This window comes from Apis cerana, linkage group LG14, assembly GCF_029169275.1.
Source record: "Apis cerana isolate GH-2021 linkage group LG14, AcerK_1.0, whole genome shotgun sequence".
NCBI lineage: Eukaryota > Metazoa > Arthropoda > Insecta > Hymenoptera > Apidae > Apis > Apis cerana.
The window spans coordinates 2,984,764-3,008,028 of record NC_083865.1 but is presented as its reverse complement, the minus strand read 5'-3'; the positions used below and the strand labels follow the sequence as shown (position 1 = coordinate 3,008,028).

The 23,265-nt window shown below is 30.3% G+C and overlaps 1 protein-coding gene and 1 long non-coding RNA gene across 5 annotated transcripts in view; one reads left to right on the top strand and one right to left on the bottom strand.

Annotated features, from left to right (window-relative positions):
• Positions 1–20,626, top strand: part of LOC133667330 (uncharacterized) — a 147,516-nt gene extending 126,890 nt beyond the window's left edge. The window contains exons 3-4 of one of the 2 annotated variants that reach the window (XR_009832725.1): positions 10,929–11,146; positions 12,589–14,242. This is a non-coding gene — a long non-coding RNA (uncharacterized LOC133667330). Of the gene's footprint in view, positions 1–10,928; positions 11,147–12,588; positions 14,243–20,105 lie in introns of those variants that run through there. The other variant, XR_009832726.1, reaches the window with a different exon arrangement.
• LOC108004441 (neuronal acetylcholine receptor subunit alpha-7) overlaps positions 1–23,265 on the bottom strand; it is a 219,789-nt gene that overhangs the window by 192,770 nt on the left and 3,754 nt on the right. The window lies entirely within an intron of this gene.

Genomic DNA, 23,265 nt, shown 5'->3' with positions numbered 1-23,265 from the left:
ATATAATTTTTTTAAATCATTTTTAAGCATGCAAAGCATTTCTTTCCTCTTATTTCCGCGCGTAAAATATTTCATAAAATATACAAGTGTGCAAAGATAAAACATTTTGCGGAGAGAGAGAAAAGAAAAGTGAGAGAGAGAGAGAGAAACAAAACAGGAATTCCATTATTTCCGTAGATACATTTTTAATGGAATATATTTCAACGACGTTGGTAAAAATTTTTTATCCCGTTGAACAGATAACACGAATTGTTCGCTAAAAAACGTAGCCATCCCTCGAAACGATTAAATGACCGATACGAAATGCTAATGGCGTATCGAGACGCTGTAGTAAGCTTTTTGAATTACTCGTGGTGACCCCGTTTTTACCGTTCTACTTTTCCCCCTCCTCTCTGTAGAATCCACTGTACCATATTCAACCATTGTTGCGTATAGAATAGTAATCCTTCCACATTCGAACATATTCGAACGTTTTTCCCAAAGAATTTTGATTCTTCGTGTCACTTGTCATTATTCATTGAAATTCAATGGTGATTACAGAAAAGATCTATCGATCTCGATGATTTTTTAATCTGTCGTCGTCTTTGAAATGTAGCTTGTTACGAAAATTTTATTCAACCGAAGGTTGTAAGCTCGTTAAAAGTTATTAGTTAGAAAATTTCCTTGGAAACGGTTTATTTATAAATCAGTCTGATGATTGAATGGATTTTTATTTAATTTTGGTGTTTAAAAAATATTTTACGTTTATTCCAAAAATCATCGAGTTGGATTTACTTTTCTCTTTCTTTCTTTTTTTTTTCTTTTTTCGAAATATACGCATGTAAATACAAGGATTTTTTTACAATTCTCATATATTATCTTCCACCGCACTTCACTTTCGATTTATATTCGTTACAAAAAAAAAAGAAGAAGGAAAAAAGGAAAAGAATGGGAAAAAAAATCACGAAACACGGAAAACGATAGATCCAATGTTTCCATACATAACTCACGAACGATGGAAAGTGATATAGATCGTTTCAGAATCGAGTCACAGATTTAATCTTCTATGAATCTAGATTAGTTTCGAGATAGAAAAAAAAAAAAAATATATACATTCTCGCGAAAACTTTCGAGTTTGTATCTCGTCTCTATATCATATCTGATGTATCTGATGTATCCTTTAATAATAGAATCGTACAACTTTCCCTCCAATAAATCCGGCAGACAAACATCATAATTTTACAAATAAGAAAATTAAAGCCCACTAACGTGGGATGCTAATGAATTAATTCACGATACACGTCGATGAACGTATTAACGAGATTGCGCTGCAATATATAACGGGTGTAACGAAATACAAAATACAAGACTATTAAATAATTATCGGAATAACCGACATATAAAAATAAAAAAATTAAGATATTTCACACTGTCTGGTGAATGATAATAGCGAGTTGCAAAAAAAAATATGATACGAGAATTTTGTAATAGGCAATCCTTTGATGAGAATATCATTTTTAGTTCTTTTTTTAAATTAATTTAAAAATTCTACAAAAAAAAGGTATATAAAGTTTAGATCACTCCTCTTCAACGTTGGAAAATATTTGGAAAATGTTTTTTATAATGAGTTCCAAATGCTTGGAAATATTTCGTTTTTTATCTGGTTTTTAATTTATCAAATATATAATTTACCATACCATGGTAAATTACCCACCGAGTTTTTTATAAAAATATAAAAATTTTGTATTTTTTGAGGCTACAGAGGAAGAGAGAAAGAGAGAGAGAGAGAGAGAAATTAGCGGAAAAATGATGACGAGAGGATTTAAGAGTTCGAATTAACCGTTTTGCGAGTTGCAAATTGGAAAAGTTGAGTCAACCGTGTCCAATATTTTTTTACCAAGCGCGTCGGATGCAATTCTCGAAGCCGGTTCGAATATGCATCGGTCGTGCATAGGATCCAATTCCCCGGGAACGAGGAGGAAGCTTTGGAGTCTTTTGTTTTGCCTCGGCGGAGTGGAACTTCTGTAACAAGTGCCCTCCCACGAGGAACTTTTGATAAAATCTTCAGGAACCGGGTCTCTGTTATTATATTATGGTTATCCTCTCCGGCGTCCGTGTATCCGACATTGGCCACTGTTATCAACATTGTCGTACTGCAGTCGTCGAACGAATCTCGCCGAGGCCACGTTAGATTTACATGCAGAGTCAATATGGAGGAGTAAGAGAAATAGGTGTATCGTGCATGTTTGACGTGAAAGACGTTTCAACTTCTCTGTGTGAAATTCATTGTTTTATACGCGTTCTATTGCTCTGTGAATATTGGAAAAGGTTTGGAAAAGGTTTTTTGCGATCCAAATACTTGGAAGGTTTTTTCTTTATTTTCTTTCCATTGGAGGTATAGAAAGAAAAATATACGATGCTTTAGAGAATTTTGTAATAGTTATTTAACATATTGATAGTTAATTTTTGATAAAAATTTAAAAACTCTGAGTAATCTATATTGCTCTGCGAATATTGGAAAAGGTTTGGAAATTCTAGTAAAGAAAGAAAATGTTTTAATAAATGTCTTATATATAGATTTTTTATTTTCATGTAATAAAAACCGCATCAGATATGAAATATTATCTATTATGATCCAAATATCTATAATTTTAATAGCGAAACAATTCCAATATTCTGCAAACTGGATTTATTAAACTATTGAATTATACACAATTGTGACTATAAGTGAATAACTATTCAGTTAATATTAAAATTTATTAATTATTCAATAAAAAAATTTGTTTCCTTATTTTTCCTATCCAAAATCAAGATTGTTTATTTCCACATAATTTTATATAAAATTACACTCGTCTCATTTTCATCACAATGAAAAATACAAATTTTAATTTTAAAATAACTTATTGTTAGTTCAACATATTAATTTTATTCTGCTATTGATCATCACTTTTTCTTAAGTAATAAGAGATTAAAGGAAAACTTTTTCTTTTCGCTAATGGGTTAATTTTTCAAACTGCACACCTTTTGCTTCGTTTGCCTCGAAAATCCTTGTCTCGTTATCTCATCGTCGTAACTAAAATGCATAACAGTGAACGATTCACGTTTCTAATGCCCCCTTTCTTCGAACGAGCGAGGGACATCCTTAATGCAAAGATGCGACGATGATAAATTGAAAGTGATTCACAAGCATTCGCACAGGGAGAAAGGAATATCTTAATCGTGAATGGCGTTGCAGCAAGTTGCTGTATAATCTTTCTCCGTTATAAAAATGGAAGTGGAATTTGCAAGATCATAAAGTGACGTTTAAACTTTTGTTGAACATTGAACATTGAACATTGAAGATGACATCGATTAATAATAAATAATTTTTCTAAGTGAAATTTTAACGTTATTGATAAACTGCTTTTAAAAAAAGTCTTATTAATAGACAGTTCAAATTAATAGATATAGTAATTCGTGGTCGATCACATGTCATTCCATTTTAAGAGATATACCTGTCCCTTACATCTGTATAAACTTATAAATGAATATTGACATTTGATTCTTTCATTTACTTTTTTCTTTATTCGTAGAAATAATAAAAAAATAAGTAACAATCGACTTATCGAATGATTTGAAGTGAATTTCTGAGAATCACTGCTATCAACGTAAACCAAAATAAAATGACTCACCCTATATATGATTCGTATCGCTCCCGCAACTAATTACAACTTCCGTCAACGCAATATTATTCCATTCAAACTTCAAAGAAAACTGAATGAGCTTGAAAATGACCAGGACGCAATCAAGGGATGATCACCGACACTTCAATCAAAGACAATCAACTAATGACAACAATCGCCGTTGGCGAAAATATTAAAGATCCTTTATTTCAGTTCGCGGAGAGCTGATCACAGAACGAAACAGTATCTTTCATCGTGCCAGGCTACATTCATTTTCTTTTTCTCCCTTTTTTTTTTCCATTCTTTCTTCCTCGAGATATTCCTCCTTTGGCATGGAGCTACGTATTTCTTCGCCGACTAAAAAGTAAGCCCCGCTCAACAATCAATATCTTCCCTCTTTCCTTCCCGGAAACTTCGCGGCACTTTTTTCCGCCTCTTCGTTTTCACATTTTTCCTCTTCCATTTCTCTTTTTTTCTTTTCTCCCTCTTCCTCATTATTTCTTTTTTTCTTCTTCTTCAAATCGCAACGTATCGATCATGGTAATTAGTTGCAAAAGGATACGAATTCCTCGTCGATTTCAGTGATCTTGAAACGTGTATGTGTCAAGGTCATTATTCTGAACAACTTTTCCCCATACGTGTTACCATCGGTCGGTATTAGTTTTCGAGATATGTTTACACACAACTTTTGTTCAATTTACTTTATAAATATATCCATCATGCCATAGACGGTTAGTTAACGGTTATATTTCTGTATAACTTGACTCCATAGAAAGAAAAGAATTCATGAATTATAGATTAAGTTAGTTTTCATTGGTCTATTGGTCTAAAGGCGAGCGCGTTCGAAACGATCTAGTCGAAACAATAAAGGAAATAATTGAATTATAGGTTAGGTTCATCCACTCTTGAGAATTTTACATCGATGAACCAAGGAACATATTTATTTTAATTAACAGCGTGATTTACATCACGTTTTAATCTCAAAAATAGAATCTTCGTAAGAATAGAATGAAAATTATTGCAAGTGAAATTTTCATTATTGTATATTTCTTTAAATATATTTTTCTTTATTTTAAAAGAATTAAAAATTACTCCAGCTAATAATCTACCTACATTCCAGAATAAAAACTTCAATCCTTGCTTTTGGATTTCGAACGTAGTGTGCATTCAATCGAGCATTATCGTACCCTTTTGTAAATAATTACCCCGGTCGACACAATACGCTCATACTAATTTCTGTTGCGCGGGCGTGCATCGTTTCGAGGTAGATTGCTTCCATTACAAGGTATGTCGCCTATGCCGACAGAAACAAGATGGAAAACACGAGATTACGCGATACTCGCGAAGCGAAGGAGCCGACGTCGTCTATCTTACCCGGTCTGATATCGAGTCAACTATCGATTACCGAGATCTTCCGGCCAGGTTTATAAGCGGTTTCGAGGAGAGAGAGAGGGAAATCGGAGGAAGGGATTGAGAAATTGCCGGAATGATCGCGACCAATCTGCATATTTAGAAACAATACAGTATTTCGAGAGCCTGTGAATATTTAACGGGATTGTTAATTGCCTGATTAAAGTAAGGAGGACTTGTGGGTAATTTTGTAGTGTCGATGTAATTTTAATCATTTGGATTATGGATTTTTATTATGTAAATAAAAGTAAATTAAATATTGAATTAATACGTGGAAAGTATGTTGAATAATGTAATTCGTTGATTAATTTAAGGGATGAATATCGTGGATAGATTTCGAATGGATATTCGAAATAATTGGATTATAAATTTTTATGGGGAAAAATGCGTTTAAATATTCATCGTTCGGCTAAAAATGATTGTATGCATTATGTAAAATATATGCTGAATTACGTAGTAAATTTATAATATTAAGTTATAATATCAATAAATTATACATCGCAATTTGCGTTACAAGTTTCTCTTTATAAAATCCTAAATGTATAAAAATAAAATGTCATCCCAAACGATTTATATGTACGAATATGCACCAATGAAAAATATTTATTTTGAAATGTAACAAATGATATTACTAATTGAAATAACAGCGAAAAATAATAATAATTGAAAAAACACTTTTTTTTTTCGAAATTAAAAAATTAATCGATCACGGATGTTTATACGTTTACAGTAAGTTTAAATACAAACGCGATATCCGAAAATAAATAAATAAATTCAAGAAAAATTATTCTCAATAATATTCATAAAGACGCGAGTTTACGTAAACATCGATAATCTAATTATTTTTCCACGAGAATTGTCCTCTTGAAAGAACAAACAATTATCCAACTTATCCAACACACGTATCATTTAAACCGCTTAAAAATGTCATATTGCAACGTTTCGTATCTTGGTGTAGATTCGAAAGGGTTGTATGTCTGGCTGTCATCGAGGGGAGAAAAAAAACACGGACATATAACCGCGAGAGAAAGGAGCGAGTCACAGTGGGCTGCCGTCACTGGAGAGAGACATTGACGTGGAATCGATAAACGTCTATCTCGCTCCCGTTCGCATGGCTGACAATTAAATTCTCGTATGAATGGTCAGCCCGGTGTTCTCATAACGTACAATGGGACAGGGGATCAATTTCTAGCCAGCCAGAAGTGAAGAGTTCGGAGGAAGGGGTTTTAAAACATTTCTTAAACGGTTTCCAAGAGCGGAAAAAAAAAAAAAAAAAAAAGAAGAAGAAAAGATCTGACATATCGGTAACGTGTAACAGAATATAATCGAGGATACAGGTAATCTGTTTGTTTGTTCCGATCGACAGTTTCCATTCGTACACGGTTGCCATTTTTACTTACGTTGCTTGTGAGATAAATAATTGGAGTACACGAAAACGATAGGATGATGAATAATTTTCCTTAATTTCCGTTAATCCAAGCCCATCGTTCAACTTGTTTAAATCGTGACCGATCTGAAAATGATTTCGATGAAAAAAACTTTCTGAACCACCGAACTAAAAATCCTCGGCGACGATTCAACCGCATAAAAATCGATCCATGCGCCAATTTAAATGGGATCATCTGCATCCGCATCGTACCATTTTGTTGGCGGCAATTATTCGAAACAAAGGACACAAAACGTGTAGAGGCATGGCGTGTAACCGCCGATAAAGTAGAGAGAGAGAGAGAGAGAGGGAAAGGAAAAAAAGGAGGGGAAGAGGGAAAAAAATGGGGAGGAAAGAAGGGGAGTGGAGAACGATGAAATGACAGAGTGCGACACTCGATCGGTAAACCGCAGAAAGGGATTTGCGTGTGTCTCGTGTGGGCTGTCACACCGTTGGAAAAATCGAACTCGACTCGCGTGTACATTACGTGTACGTATGTGTACGTGTGTGACAAACGTGCATGAATTCGACATCGAGACATTCGCATCGGCTGATATTTAACTATGTCAGATTGTAAGCTGTTGCACCGGAAACCCGGTGATAAAGCTTCCTCTCCTTCCTTTCCTTCCCCTTTCCTCCCCCCTCCTCCTCCCTGAAACTCACTTCGAAACTAACTATTTGCTCATATTGGGTCCCATTACGATCTGCATGGAACTTGGACAAGCAAAGCGGCGGCAAGTATATAGTTATAGGGGCTGTGTTCACGTTTCATGGGGAACTGTTAATGGCGAGGCGTGTCGTTGATAGAAGCCTTTCTTGATATTATACGCGGTCCATGTGTTCCGATAAGCAACTCTGTGGAAATTCGATCGGAAAATAAGAGTACTTTTGGAATTATTTTTAAAAATTATCGTCGATTGGTTGGAAGAGTAATTTGATATACTTTTGTTATTGATTGCTGCTTTTTTTTTTCTTTTTTCTTTTTATATAAGAAAAGGATCACTTTTCATTTAAACTTTCTTTAATGGAATATTCATTGTACGTTGTTGCAGAAGCGCGTGTCAATTATAATGGGGAGGAATTATATTTAATCAGATTACGAAGTTATAAAAAATTAACGAAACAATTAGATGATTAAGAAGCAATTACAGATTGAAATGCCTCTCGTTTTTGACGACAATTTTGAAAAATTGTTATTGAATATTCCCCCCATAAATTGATAAATAATAATAAGTTACCTTGCGACTAACTAATTTAACATTATTATACACGATTCACGGACGAGAGTAATATATTAATTTTCTTTCTCAAATTATCACGTCGAATTTAATTTAAAAGTTCAACCCAAAGATTGAAACTTATTCGTACATTATACGCGAAGTTTATGTTATATAATAAAGTCTATCGAATTCTCTAATTAATGGTTAATAATCGTAATGTTGAACCATTAATTCAGAAATTTTCTCGTGCATCCCTGTGGATCAATAAATACGCATAAAGGGGAGCTATTCGGCTCGGGTTCGCGTATCATGGGGCATTAATATCAAGGATATTACTCCTTGGAAGGATATCAGTGTTCGAAAATGGAGGTTGGGCGTATTAGAAATGTGAATGAGTCGGATAAATTGATAAGAACCGATGGAAAATAATCTTTCAGATACGGTATCGTTCCCTGTATCGTTCCCGAGAAGCGAAACGGTTTTCAGTTGGAATCCGTCTTCATGGATCAATAATACCTTTCTTGAAAGCCGGCTATGAGTGGTAAATGGGACGATCTTCCGATCCTTCGAAGTACCTTTCCCTGTAAAGCCATCGAAGCTTTGTAATACATCATTGGCGTAAAGTTTCGTGCCCTTTAACACGAAATATACGTGTAACTATTAAAAGGTGGAGAAATTGTTGCTCGTCACGCGAGCCTTCGTTTCTGTGATAACTTCTTTATTGGACGGTTAACACATTTAAACAAATGTAATTAATAAATTAATGAATTAATAAAAAATACTATCGAATATTAATAAATTTTGATTAGTATTTTTGATTAGTATAGATTAGTATTCGATATTAAAGTTTAAATTGAATTAATAAACGGAAAACGTTTTATTTGAATTATATATTACATTTTACTTCGATAAAAAGTTCGATAAAAATGAATTATTTCAAGTAGAAAATTGTGAGATCAATTATTTATTTCTTTTTTCGATTTCGAGATTTTATTTCTAACATCATAAATTTTTAACAATTGTCAGTGAAAATTAATTTGAATTTTGAGATCGTATCGAATTAAAATAAGAGGTAGAATTTAAAATTATCGAATATATACATTGTTATGTTGATAAAAAGATACAATTGGTCAGACAATATAACCGAGTAAATAGTATAAACTGATTGTTAATAATTTATGAATTAAATAGAATTAAACAATTGATAGATATATATAATTATCAATAATTGGTTAGATAATCAATTTAATATCAAATATCAAACAAACAATGGTACAATATATACGAGTTATAGAGAGACAAGTAGTATAAATCAATTCTTTATCAGCCAAGTAAAATACGACAGTCATTGGCAAGTAATGTAAACCAATTATGAATTTTAGTGATTAGTTGTACAAATCAATCCTTTGTCACTCAAACTGATATCTGATAAATATAAATCATATAGTTAAACAAGTAATATTTTGTCATTCAAATAGAATAAAGCACTCGTTGTCAGGCAAATAGTAATATATCGATCATTTATCAAACGTATCGAAGATAAGCAGAATAAATGGAATAAGATATTCCAAATGAAAATAAGAGAATTATAAAAATCTATAATATCGAGCTACTGTTGTTTATTAATAAAAAGAAAACATAATCTCAACAACTTGTAATGTATTTGTAAACAATTGATTTCCACGATTTAAACGTAATCGAATTTGTAATCGAATTCAATCGCGATAATAATTCACGGGGAACCGATTCATAACCAGCGAAATTTCCATGGCCTTTTCAAGATATTCGTCGACGAAACTGATTTATCGGCGGAAGATAAAAATGCGCGTTTAATGGGAACTGAATTTATGAATACTGATCGCGAAATTAAGCGTTTTCGCCGACCGGTATCAAATATCGCGGTTAAGGAAAATTTAATTAACGTCCGTGGTCCCCGCTGACGAACTCTTCTCTATGCAAGTCACGAAACAGAGAGACAAAACCAAAATTGCAAAAACACTCTCCTCCGACATTATCTCCTCTAAACTTTTTGAAGAGATTTTTTTTTTGTATGCATATTTACCCCAATTCAATCGCTTTTTAATGCGCCTTTGACATTTCGTGCCACGGATATTTTTACCGCGGAGTAAAAAAAAAAAAAAAAAGAAAGAAAGAAAGGAAAATAGGATATTTTTTTCTTCGACCAATCGAAACACTTCGCCGGGCAACACGTCATTCGTTTTTTTCATTATTGAAAAGGATTACTTTCGTTCGGTTCAATTTGACACGATTTCAAAATTAACCATTCGATGGGCGACAGAAGGAGAGCGGCGTGGATCATTTATACCAGAACGATCGGATCGAATCGTCTGATGCTTTTTTCGGCCGGTGTTATCAGACGGTGGGCGAGCCAAGTTCTTCAGACGGTGGTAGTAAAATATTTAGTTGTGTCGCGGCTAAAAAAAGACTCGATCCTTTTTTAGAGTACACCGCGTTCAAGATGAATCGTTGGAAATATGCTTAGGGAAATTTGAAGAATGAAACTAGCCGTTTCGTTCGAATTTCTCGCGGCGCAAGCGAAGCGATACGAAATTGGATCTTAAACTTCTGCATCTTCAATTTTCGAATATTAATTTTGTGATCGGTAACGAGTATGTAAAGGTAAATCTCTGAATTTCTAAGAGAAGTCTTCTTTAATATGATATTAATACTGATGAAAAATCGAGAAGAAAATATAATTTGTATAAGTTTTTAATCGAGTTTTTAACATGCGTTTTCATATGTTTTAAAATTACAATTTTTAAAAAGTAAAAATTTAAATGATAATAAGTCAAAGTTATGCAAGAAGAAATTTTTAATCACTGAAAAATAATGTGACTATATTACTTTAGAAAAATTAGAAAAAAATTTAACAAATATATATATTTTTCAAATTATTTTAATGAAATGTATTATGTTTTCATATATAACAAAAATCAACACAAAGAAGATGAATATCTTTGAATTTTGAAACGAAAGTTATTCCTTTTTTTAATCTTAAATCTTTCACGTGATAAGAAATTAAAGAAACAAAAATTATAATTCAAACGTGCTTTTAAAATATTTGAAGTGAAACACTGCGTGAGAAAAATTGAAACAGAATTTTTAAAAGGTAAGAATTACGGGTAATTAATCATTCTAAATATCTGGCTGGTAGATTTAAACGATTTGCGGAAAAATAACATTTTGTATTTTTTTTTTTTTTTTTTTCAGTAATAACAACCTCAAAACAGAATCAATCAAGATATCCTTAGCCTGCTTCGATCCAACGACGCCGTAACTGTCGATAAAATTACAGGGATCCCAGGGCTCGTTCTACGGGGTAAAAAAGCTGTGTACATGGCATAAACGATGTCGATAAAGTAATATTAGCATTTAGCGCGATCCGATAACTCACCCCTGGCAATTTCAGCGAATTTCTTCCGTTCATGGTAATTTATGATGGGATCGGTTGATCTAATAGTAAATGTTTTCACAAACAATTTTTATTGGAAATTATATACGCACACATTTCGATGATTTTGGAAATTTAATCTTTACCATCTCTTTCCTCTCGATCTTTCGAAATTTGTAATCCTTGAAAAAAAATTATCTTCGTTAACTTGGTGTAAAATAATTCCTTCTCATCAAGAAAGGATAATTAAGTTTAATTTTTAATGTAACTTTTTTAAAGCGTGTCATGTGATTAAATTATCTGTTTATTTTACTGGTTGAAGAATATGTTTGTGCAATATGAAATTTATTGAAAGTAATTTTTGTATGAAATACATGGAAATGTTGAATTGATGAATACAAAACGTACAAAATGAAAGTATAAAAATATAATTCATCAAACTTTTACATTTATTATGAAGAGCATAATAGCGAAAGCAGCGAAAAATCAAAATGGAAGAAATTATTTGGCCAATAAAAGTTCCGGGGGAAAAAATTCGTTATTGCGAATTCATAAAGAAATAAAGATTATCTTTTTTTAATATTTCCTATCTAATATTTGTGATGTTTTCACGTTTCATATCTGCAATTGCTTTTATGAATGTTGACATTAAAATTATTAATTGTATATCCAACAAAGATTTTCCTTTTTCTCTGTTTTCTCATTGATAAAAAAATATTTTTAATCATTCCTTTTTATTTCATATCAAAGCAATTTGATGTATGCGTTTGATATTTTATCATTATATTTTTTAGTCTACAATTATTTTTTTCTAATGAATTTCATACGTTGTTTCTTTCAGCCAAAAACTTCTTTCCAAGAATGATTTTATAAGATATTTATATTTATAAATATACAGAATAGTTCGAAATTTAATCCCGTGGTTTTTAAGATAGTTTCGATAAAAAAAAATATTTCCAACAAAAGTTAATCAGTTATCAATGATCTACAAACTGCATTATTATAAATTAGAAAAAAAAATAATCATTAAAGACAAATTCAACATCTTGAGATAAGACTTTGAATCGAGAAATTAATATTTAAACGGTAATTTTCTTTTATAAAGAAAGTGAAATCATTAAAAGCGATGTAAACAGAAACATAATATCATTTTACTTTCCCCATAATTTCATTTCACGAATACAACATTCAAATAAAAATCAAAATCAAAAAATCACAAAGAATGTAATTTCAATTAAATTCTATCACAATAAGTAAATATTCCATACTGCTATCATTATAATTATTAACGTGAAACGCGTTAATATAATGTTATTAATTTAATGTTAAATTTGCGAATAAATTTCGTCCAAGTCTTTTAAAAGTTTCATTTTTAAATTTCCAGATTTCCAGATCCATTTTTTTTCAAATAATATATAATGGAATCTATTGCTAGGAATTTCTTCGTATTTATATATATTATTATTATTTTTTTTTCAGAAACAATCATTCTTGTTCGAACAAAACTCTAAACTCTAAGGTATTCACATAACGAAGTAGTTTGGGTAACCCGAGAAGCCATGAACTGCTCACCTTTCTATCGCGATCGCAACGACATCCCAATCGACGACGAAATTACAGCGATCGTAACGAGATCTGGGGGAAGGGGAGGAGGGGGTCATAGTTCGTGGTAAGACACAATGGCGGATCGGTGTGCTCGCTCGAATGCTCGAGGAGAAATAGCTTGGAACATTGTTAATCCGAAGTTGATGTATATACGCTCAGGATTTGAAACGTCGTTGCAGACTAAGGGAAGAAGAAGAAGAAGAAGAGGAGGAGGAAGAAGAAAAGGAATGGTGGTTCTGAAGAAAACGGTTGATCAAATGGATAAACTGTTTTCCTGTTTCGATAAAGATGTGATTGCATTTAGACGAGTGAAAAAATTATGCGAAAAAATATCGAGAAAATATTTTCAGATCATTTGATGATGACTTTTTAATTGATTGATTAAATTATCGATTAAGAATTAATTTTAATTAAAAAATTATTCTTGTTAATATTTGCCCTTTTTCCTAAGAAATGGGAAAATATACTGTATCGTCTTTAATCTTTTTGCTAAATGAATTTCTTTCTTTTTATTTTACATGTATAATTTTGTTGTATCATTATAATTTTTTTTAAATTTATTTGATTTTTTTTACTTCGTTGAAATATAATCTTCTTGTGCAATAATTTTGTAAATAAATTGTATATCAAAAGTAAATTGCAGATTAATCGTTGATTACAATGTCGACATGTTTTATTAAATTGCAAGTTTTGGATTGAATGTAAAATAATACTCTATCAAGAGAATTTTCATTTTGTATTTTGTTAAAATTTTTAGAATTTATTTCAAATTTAAAAAATAGAAAAATTGATAATATAGATATTTTATTAAATACAAAAGTTTTTGATACCGTAAAATAATACCATATAGAACAAATTTCAATTTTTGTTAACATAATTAATATTTAATTAATTTTTTTCGCTATGAATAATTTTATTAAATAAAGTGACAATCAAAAGTTCATGCCAACTGAAATATTTTACAAAGTATAGATATATATTTTCGTACATTACATTGACACGTATCAAAAATTCGAAACTTTTAATTAAAATAAAAAAAAAGAACAATCTTTCTCCAACATTTCGATCATCACACCTACAAGTAATTAACCTAACCTATTTTAATAAACCTATTATAATAAAAATATTATTACACGTCGAGTATTATACGATGAAATGAGGAAATGTCAACGTTTTTACTTCACCCTTAAACTGATATAACATTTCCAGTTATTATTATACTATTATTATTAAAATGCATATTATTATATTCTTAAATAACCAAGACACGTTTCGTATTAAAATTCCAATATCTATTTCTGTTAACTAAATAATCCAATGGAAAATTTTACTTTCGACCACATTAATGTATAAAATATAATTATTCCTTGAGAAATTTCATTTCTTTCACCCTTTCGCCTATCATAAGATCTCGAGGAAAAGATATTCACACCGGATTTCAATACAAATAACCACTTTGCACTTCGTATAATGCGTTTCATTACATGTACAAGAGAGATCTAATTGAATAAAATAAAACTTGGATAAAACTTCGTGAATAAAACTTTTATTTTCCAGTTCCTTTTGCAAGATGGAGAAGGATCAGAGACATGAATGGCAATGGAAAAGAATAAAAAAAATAGGAAAGAAGAAATTAGAGAAACGAAATATTTTCGTGGATAGAACGAAAAATTGCGACGTAAAGGAAAAACATTGAAGAAATCCGATTGAACGGCGAGTGAACTGAAAGTTTAACGCAAAATCGGAAGGGACAAAGGTAAAAAGATCGTAGAAAATTGGTGAATTACGCAGGAACGATAGAGAGAAGACACGAAAAAAGAAAATGAAAAGAATCGGTTTGAAGCGAGGCGGAGAGGAGGGGAAGAGGAGGAGGAAGATGATATAAGAGGAAAGGAAAAATAAAGGAAAAATAAACTGAGAGTATGCACGCCGTGTAGTTAAAATGCAACGTTTGAAATTTTAACGACTCCCATTTCAAAAAAGAAACGGCTAGAAATCTCAGAGCTCGTTTCCTCCCTGTAACATGACGATATTTTGCCAAGGGATTTGACCAATGCTCCTCTATGTATCTCCATCTTATTTCTTCATGATTAGATGTGAAAAATCACCATGGGGAAATCTTTGCCCCTTTACATCGACAACAATTTCATGCCACGTTTCATTCTCGTTGACACTCGAAATTTTACAGTTTTAAAGCCCTGAATGTGACGTGCAAAAGTTTCAAAACAACACTTGGCTAGAAAAGAATAATTTTGACAGCTTGATAAATTAAAATGTGGAATTTTGTGAAACTAGTTTTGTTAAGAAAAAAAAATTAGATTATTTTCGATATTTCTCGAAGAGACATAGTCAAAGAAATGAAAAGGGACAATCATTTGTCAACAAACAAGTAGTATAGATCAATCATTCCATCAAGTAGAATGGATTAGTTATTTCTTTGACAAGAAAGAATAAGTTAATTATGGTCAAAGGGTAATATTACTCGTCTCTTAAGTAGTACAAATGAATGATTTATCAAACAAGAGAATAAGACACTAGATGTCAAATAAATAAATATTTACCAATTAATTATCGAACAAATTAACTTGAAATAAAAATAGAATTTTACGAAATTTGGATTGTGTTTAATATTTTGAACGTTTTTAATATAGGTTTCATCGAAAAATCTTAAGTAAATAATTTCAGAAATACAGATTTATGCTGAAAGCTAAAATTATGCTAGATAAAAATTAAGAATCGCATTTTCTTCGATCGATAAATTGAAATTGAAATTGTTCTAATTTAATACTCAAAGAAAATCGAGTTTCATTTTTAAATTAGCTAGAAAAATCAAAAGTTTTCCCCTTAATATTTTTATCTCTTCCTTAAATAAGATTTTTTTTGGCACGAACGTTCAATGTGTTAAGCTGTTCTTGTGCCCGCAAAAAGCCACAATAGGCCGGAAAAAAGCTCGTGGTATTCCCAGACGCAACAGGGAAAGAAGCGTGGGAGTTCACGTGATTTATTTACAGCTTCCTCGAGGTATGTTAATGATACTTATATACTAAAAAAAAAAAAATTAGATTTCCTGATCGAAAAAAATTTTTCATGACATAAAATAAATTGATTCCACTTCTCCACTGTATCTTCCATGTCCATAAATGTTTGATAAAATATATATATATATATAATTTATCGTGTTTAAGAAAGTAAAAAATAATTGCTCTCGAAAAGCTGGTTGAAAAAAAAGAAAAGAAAAGCGTATTTTCGTGTTTTGAATGAAAAAAAAGAAAAGAAATGGGAGAAATATATCTCGTGGAAATTAACTTCGAAATATCAAGGGGACGTTTTTTTCAACGTTACCTACTCCAGGCTCTTTTTTTTTCTTTTTTATTTTCATTATCCTTTCTCGTTCCTTTGAATAATTAAAATACAACGTGTATATTTCCACGCCGAGAATCTATACGTGTTGTTTTCCATGTTATAAAAAATGTATTTACAAAACCAATTTAGAAAAAAGCTCGTCGTCATGATTTTCGGCCATCTCGTGGATGCAGGTTTTTCAAATTTTCATCAAAGCCTCGAAACGGATCGTTGCCGTTTCAACGTTTTAACGAAGTAAAAACCTCGTATCCTTGCCGGCCTTCCTGTTAAACGGACCGAGGACGAAACTAAGATGTATAAAAATCACGAAGCCCGATAAAATTTTTATTATCTTGGAATAAAATTCGAATGCTAGTGAAAATAACAACAGGATAACAGTTTCCTTGTTCGAAAAGATAGCAAGAACGATACGAAGGATACATAAATGAATGAAAAATAGGGTAATGTCCTGGCGGTGTTATTGCTCGCAACAGTTAAATAATTTTTCGAGATTCTCGTTCTCTCGTCGATGGGGACAGAAATTCTCCATTCTCGTATAAATGGGATAATTTTTCCATCATTTTTTGAATATTAATCGACGATTCGTTCAAAGCTTCGTGGAAATTGACGATTAATCATACAAAAATTCGATTTATTTATAAATATCGAGTTTGTAGAAATGATAAATTTATAATTTTCATGATTATTAAAAATTATTAAAAATTATTAAAAATTTTTTAATAATTTAATAATTTTTAATTATTAAAAATTTATTATAATGTTTATGCCAAAACATAATGTTATTTATAACATATTTAAGAATGCATTACAAATTGACAATTCTAATGATAAATAACAAAATAAATTGTTAGATAGACAAAGAATTAATTAAAAAAATAATTAATTTCTTACTTGTCAAAAAAAATATATATATTGAAGTTATAAAAAAAAATCACTGTTCAATTATTGTAAGCTTCATTAGTCATCTCTTTGAGAATAAGAATAAGATAGTCATGGTGAAACAAGTAGACTAAGATAGTCAACAAGTAGTATAAATCAGTCATATCCTCGAGAAGTAAAATAAGAGAATCATAGTCAAAGAAAATAAATAAAAACTTCGGCCAAAGTAATATAGAGTTGCTTGTTTGCTATTCAAGTGGTATAGATCAATCATTTATAAGAGAAAAAGAATAGATGGGTTGTTTCTTTGAGAAGCGAAATAAGACGTGATAAAACAAGTAGATCAAGACAATGTTTTACTCGGACAAATGATATAAACCAATCATTTGTTATAAAGTAGAATAGGTCAATCACTCGTCTTGCAATAGTTATCAATTCGTATTTGCATGATCGTATTTATGTTTATATGTTTAATGTTTGATTTTTTCTCAACGAGAAAATAATAAATGAAAATATTTGTTTTGAAGATATAATGAAATTATTCTTTCAAATTAAGCTAAGCTAAGAAATTTTAATTAAAAAGAACTTTTTCGTTTAACAATGAATTAAAAATAAATTTAAATTATTTCTATTTGTTTTAAATTAATCCAATTTTATACGTTATATATGTTATATAAAATAGAGATTAAAATTAGTTATATGAAAATATGATTTTACAAAAATAAATATATCTAATAAATAATTAATATCTTTATTCTTTTTGTAATTTAGATGTTAAATAAAAATCATTTTTTTTTAAGAATAAAAGATTATGTATTCATAAAACATTAATGGCGTACATTAATAAAAAATTGATATTATTAAAACGTTCTGTTTTCAGAATAAACATCGAAATTATATTTTGAACATATTTGTGAAATACATAAAATGAAAAATTGTTATTGAAAACAACAATTTTTAATGTATTACAATGCAATATTTATAATAAGTTATCTATCATCGAATTATTTCGTTAGTAAAATTAAATTGATAAACAAGATAACAAAATGGTTCTTTTACAACTTTTATAAGTAATTAGAATAAAGGTCACATTTGCGACATATCATACCGTTTAATTGAAAATTGCTACTGAATCACTGAAAAATACGCGAGAAAATTAATAAACATTGCAGAAATGAAAGTCTGAGCATTACTTAAATTCCTATTTGTTACATTTAATCGTATTTGATAAAAAATTTATCCAAAAATTTCGAACATCAAAGAAGGAAAATTGTATCTAACGAGAAAATGAAATTTCTCCATATATAATCTGAGTTAAAAAAAAATATAAGAAAAAGAGAAAACAATAAATCACAAATAAATTCATCAAAGAGAGCGAAATATTAAAAATTCTCCCTATTGTGTAAAAATTCTATCGGGTACATAATTCGTTCAAATAAATATGGGAAACATAAAAAACATTTGAAATTCGTTTAAAAATAGCAATCATGGGATAGAAACCAAACGAACTACCAAAAGTATTTTTATTTTTCGTATCTAAAATGTACTCGATAAAAAATTCGGCCATCAAAAAAGCGCAACCGCATTTAACCTCGACGAGGAAATGAAATTCCTTTACATATATATATATATCGTCTAAAAATATTAAAGAAACGAAAAGCAATTAATCAACGATAAATCTATCAAAGGCACTGGAATCAAATTAACTCGAATGTATGCTATCTAAAAATAGCTATCAATAATAAAACATATACTGCACATTAATTCCAATCGATATGAAAAGAAAAATGTAATCAACTATAAAAACTATTTGAAATTTAATTCAAATTTATAAAACGCAAATTCCACCCATTGTGATCAAAATCTCGCCAAAAAGCTTGTTATCATCCTACGATAATTTTTCTATTCGAACTTTTCGCTCCCTCACCTTAACAAATAAAAAAATTATTGCCATCTTTGAAACAGAATTTAATTTAACGTAACAAAATTAATTAATAAAATTAAGTTTTCGACATGTTAAACGATTGTTCCATATTTCAAGAAACGTTTCAATGACAAAACTGTAACAATTGGGTCAAAAGTAACGCAAAAAAAAAAAAACAAAACAAAAAATTGAATACCGCGATAACAAATCGGCAAATTCCCTCATGTACCTAAAAATCCGATTTTGGAGGGGGGAGGGAAAAAAGGAAGGGCAAAAAAATATCGAAAAAAAAAAAAAAAAGAAGTTGGTCAACGATGGACCCGTTAAAGGCAGCGGTTGCGGTAGGGAAAACGGGCAACGGCTGAAAGCTTGTTTTCCCGGAGCTTCTCGCAGCGTTTGGCACAGTTTTCACTCTTGACGTGCATGATCGCGCCTGTCGAAAGAGCCACGCGCGCGACAAACGAGGCAGAAAGAGAGGGTGAAAGACTCTGTCACTGTGAGCGTGATTCTCTCGCTTCGACACACACATTCATCTTGTTTCTCTTTTTATATATATGCTACATATAATAAATATATACATATACGTATACAAATGTATATATATATATATATATATATATATATATGCAGTCGTGCGTGTGCTCGATGCAGCAGCAGCAGTTAAGGCCATCTCTCTCGTGCAGAGTCCTCCGCTTTTCGAGCTGGTAGGCGCGCGCGTTCGATACCCCGGTGTTCTACACCCACACAAGTGTATCCACCCACACACGTGCACGATTACGCACGGAAGATAGACCAGAGCGTGTACTCGACGCGTCTGGATGTACTGGACCAGAATGAGGCAAAAATTTCAACGGTTAAGAATAAAGTTAAAACTCGATTAATAATTTATTATTCAAAACATCGAATAGTTGCAGTTAATTGTAGCGTCTATAGATATGAATAAATATTAATTGGTGTGACTTTTTTCAATTTTTATCGAATATATATTTTTTGGATTTAGATGGAAAACAAATAATGAGTAAAATCCAAGAAAAAAAAAGTTGCAAAATGATAAATGAAAAAAATAAGTTACTTTTGGAGATATTCAAATGATTTTCATGCCAATTAGAAATTTTATTTGCTATTTGTCATTAATAAAAATTTCTTCTAAATTATTCGAAACCTATGATAAAGTTATAGTAAGCAGTTCGAATTTTATTCAAAATTTTAATTAATTTTTTTTCAGCTCGTCCAATTCTACACACAGAATATAAGGAGGAGTACAGTGAAAAGCGATACACCACGAGGCCACCAACCATGCTCCAATCGACATTTGCGGGGAGCGAGCTGTCGCTCTTACCGCGTGATGCAACGTCGTGACAGACAGTGGATATATGCTATTCAGTAGTATGAGTAGACGATTGCAGATCCGATGCTCGGAAACAGTCCCCCCGAGTGCTCTTGGAGCATCGACTCTCGTGATCGTCGAGGCTTCGATTGGTCAGTACTCGATGTCCCCGGTGCCGTTTGAAATAAAGCGGGAGAGATCTCGAGTATAGTGATGGAGGAATGGGAATTATTATGATAAACAGTGAGACAATCATTTTTTATTTTTTCTTTTCTTTTTATTTTGTTTTTGTATTTTTGTGTTTCTGGTACGATTGAGCATCGATTTGAGCGAATATATTGTGAAATTAGTATTGGAATATATTAGAAAAATTAACATAATTGTTTTTAAATAAATGATATATATTTTGAAATTTAAATTAGATAATCGATTATTTGCATATCGAAATTTGGACAATGAAGACATTTTATTATATATCTTTAATTTTGTTTTTTTATAATATTTAAAATGATTTTATAATAGTTCGTTTAATTAAGAAATCGTGTATAATTTTTATTTGAATGAGTTTAGAAAGAAGAGGGAAATTATATTCTATGAGGTATAATTTTTATACTTAAATTATAATAATTAGTAAAATGTATTAATTAGTAAATACCTTTCTTTAATGGATGAGAAATTTTATAGAAAATACAAGGCAATAATTTTTCTTTTTTTTTTTCTTTTTTCTCTTTTTTATATTTTTAGATTTTTAATATTTTTAATTCTATTGAGAAATCTCTAGTTGGCAGCATAGCAGGTCAAACAAATTTTAATGAATCAAACTTTTAATCTAGATTTCATTTATTTAGATATGAAGATTATTTAAATATGCAGACATGAATTAAATTAGAATTTTTTTCCCTCATAAATATAAAATTCATCCATATTATGTTTCGTAGCTTTTAAACAGTTTTGTGTAAGCAAATGCACTGTCTTTGAAAGAATTTAGAATACTTTCCCTATATGAATTTAAATTAGGTTATAACAGCTGAAACATGCTGAAATATTAATTCAAGATTGCTTATAACTTTGAAAAAGAACAAAACGTGATGGTATTAAATATTTGAAAATATTTAAACAATAATTGTTACATACATCTAAAATATTCTAAAATATTAAAATTAATGCATTTCTTATTGATTAAAATATTAGTTTTTTCTGCATAAAAATCCTCAAAATTATTCAGAAAGTTTTATTTAGAAAATTACTATAAATATAAATATCTTATATAAAAGTTGCAAATATTGCAAGTTCTTATTTATCAATTTATTAAATAAAAGTTTAAAAACAACTTTAAATAATAAATTAATTGACATTTTTATTAGCCCAAAAATTAAAGTTACAGTTATTATATATTATACATATAATAACACATAATATATTATTACTAAGTATTATAGATTAAGTAAGAGTAACTTTCAAGTTAGACGAAACAATCAACTTACTTCAAAAATATTATATTACTTTTCTATTATCAATTAAAAAAAAAACTTAAAAAAAATATGACATATTCCAAAACGAGTATCGTCCAATGTATCTTCTAACTTTTATCGAACGTTTAACCATCCAATGTATCTTTCTACTTTTACCAATGTTCCGTGCAAATAATGGGTCAGCTTTTATACACCCGTTACGAATGTTAACTTCGTTCCTATCGTTGCACCGAACGTATCGTCGCCTCTTGGTCTCGCTATTTAATCGCCGGACGATAAAGCCGTCTCGAAATTTATGTTTCATTGTTGCCCTGCCCATTTTTACCGACTGATCGCGCTACGCTCGTATTTCGCGCCACGAGGAATTGACACATCTACGAGTATAGAAGCTTACATTTCACTCGTTGAGACGGTTTTTCCATTTCTTTTTTTTTTTTTTTCTTTCTTTCTTTTCTCGAAAGATGAAAAGCGGCAAGTAATTTCTTCTTAAGTTTATGTTTGCCCTGTGAACAGGGAAGAGGTCGGTATTTTACCGTGTTTTACATGGATCGTAAAAAAGCACCGCGTGTCTTCGGTTCATACCGGTTATTTGCGGTAGGAAAACGATGAAACGACGAATCTAACTGGAAAATCTAACTGATAATGGAATGCTTAATATCGTTAACGTAGTCAACACTCGATCTTCGTTTCTTTGTATTTCTCGTCGGAATGTTTGTCAAGGGATCGTTTAATTTTTTGTATCTTCCTGTGAAAAATCGATTGGGGAGAGGAAAGGGGAGTGTATCTCGTGAAAATTGAGGATGATTTATTGTGTAGAATGTATCGATAGTGAAATTGCGTTATCTTGTTGAAATTGGAAGTTGATCTTCTAGAAATATAAATGAAATGGCTAAATAATATGAATATGATGGAAAATGTATGTTACGTATTATAATATTTATTAGTGTATAATTAATGTAAACAAACTTTCTTGTTGAAAGATTTAATATTAAATATTGATTAAACAATGAAAAAGATCTAGAATAATTATGAAGGAAAATTGAAAATATGGAATTAAAAAATTCGAATAAAGGAACATAAAAAAATTAAATTAAATTAAATTAAATTAAGGAAAAATAAATCTTTATCTTTTTGATAAAATATTTTAATATTAATTAAAAAATAAGTGAAAAAATTTTTAAAATAATTAATTAGATAATATAAAATATGTTAAAATATTGAAAATATTCGAAAAAAAGATATATGAAAAAATTCGAAGATGAAAAAATGAATTTATTATTAGAATTTTTATTACTAAATTCATTTTATATTTTAGATATATTTTACAAAACGAAAGTAATGAAAGAGAATAATGAACTTAAATCATATTTCTTTTATTTCTTAATTTTACCTATTTTTTTTTCAGAAACTATAGTATCTCGCAACCGAGACATTCACAATTTATACCATAAGTATAAAACCAAGAAATTCATATTCCTATACCTATTTGTTAAGAAAGTTTTTTTTGTCAGTGTCAAAGGTCGAATTCTAATGGTCAATAGTATCGCTATAATTGGTTTGTTTAACATTCGATTGGGCAACTCATG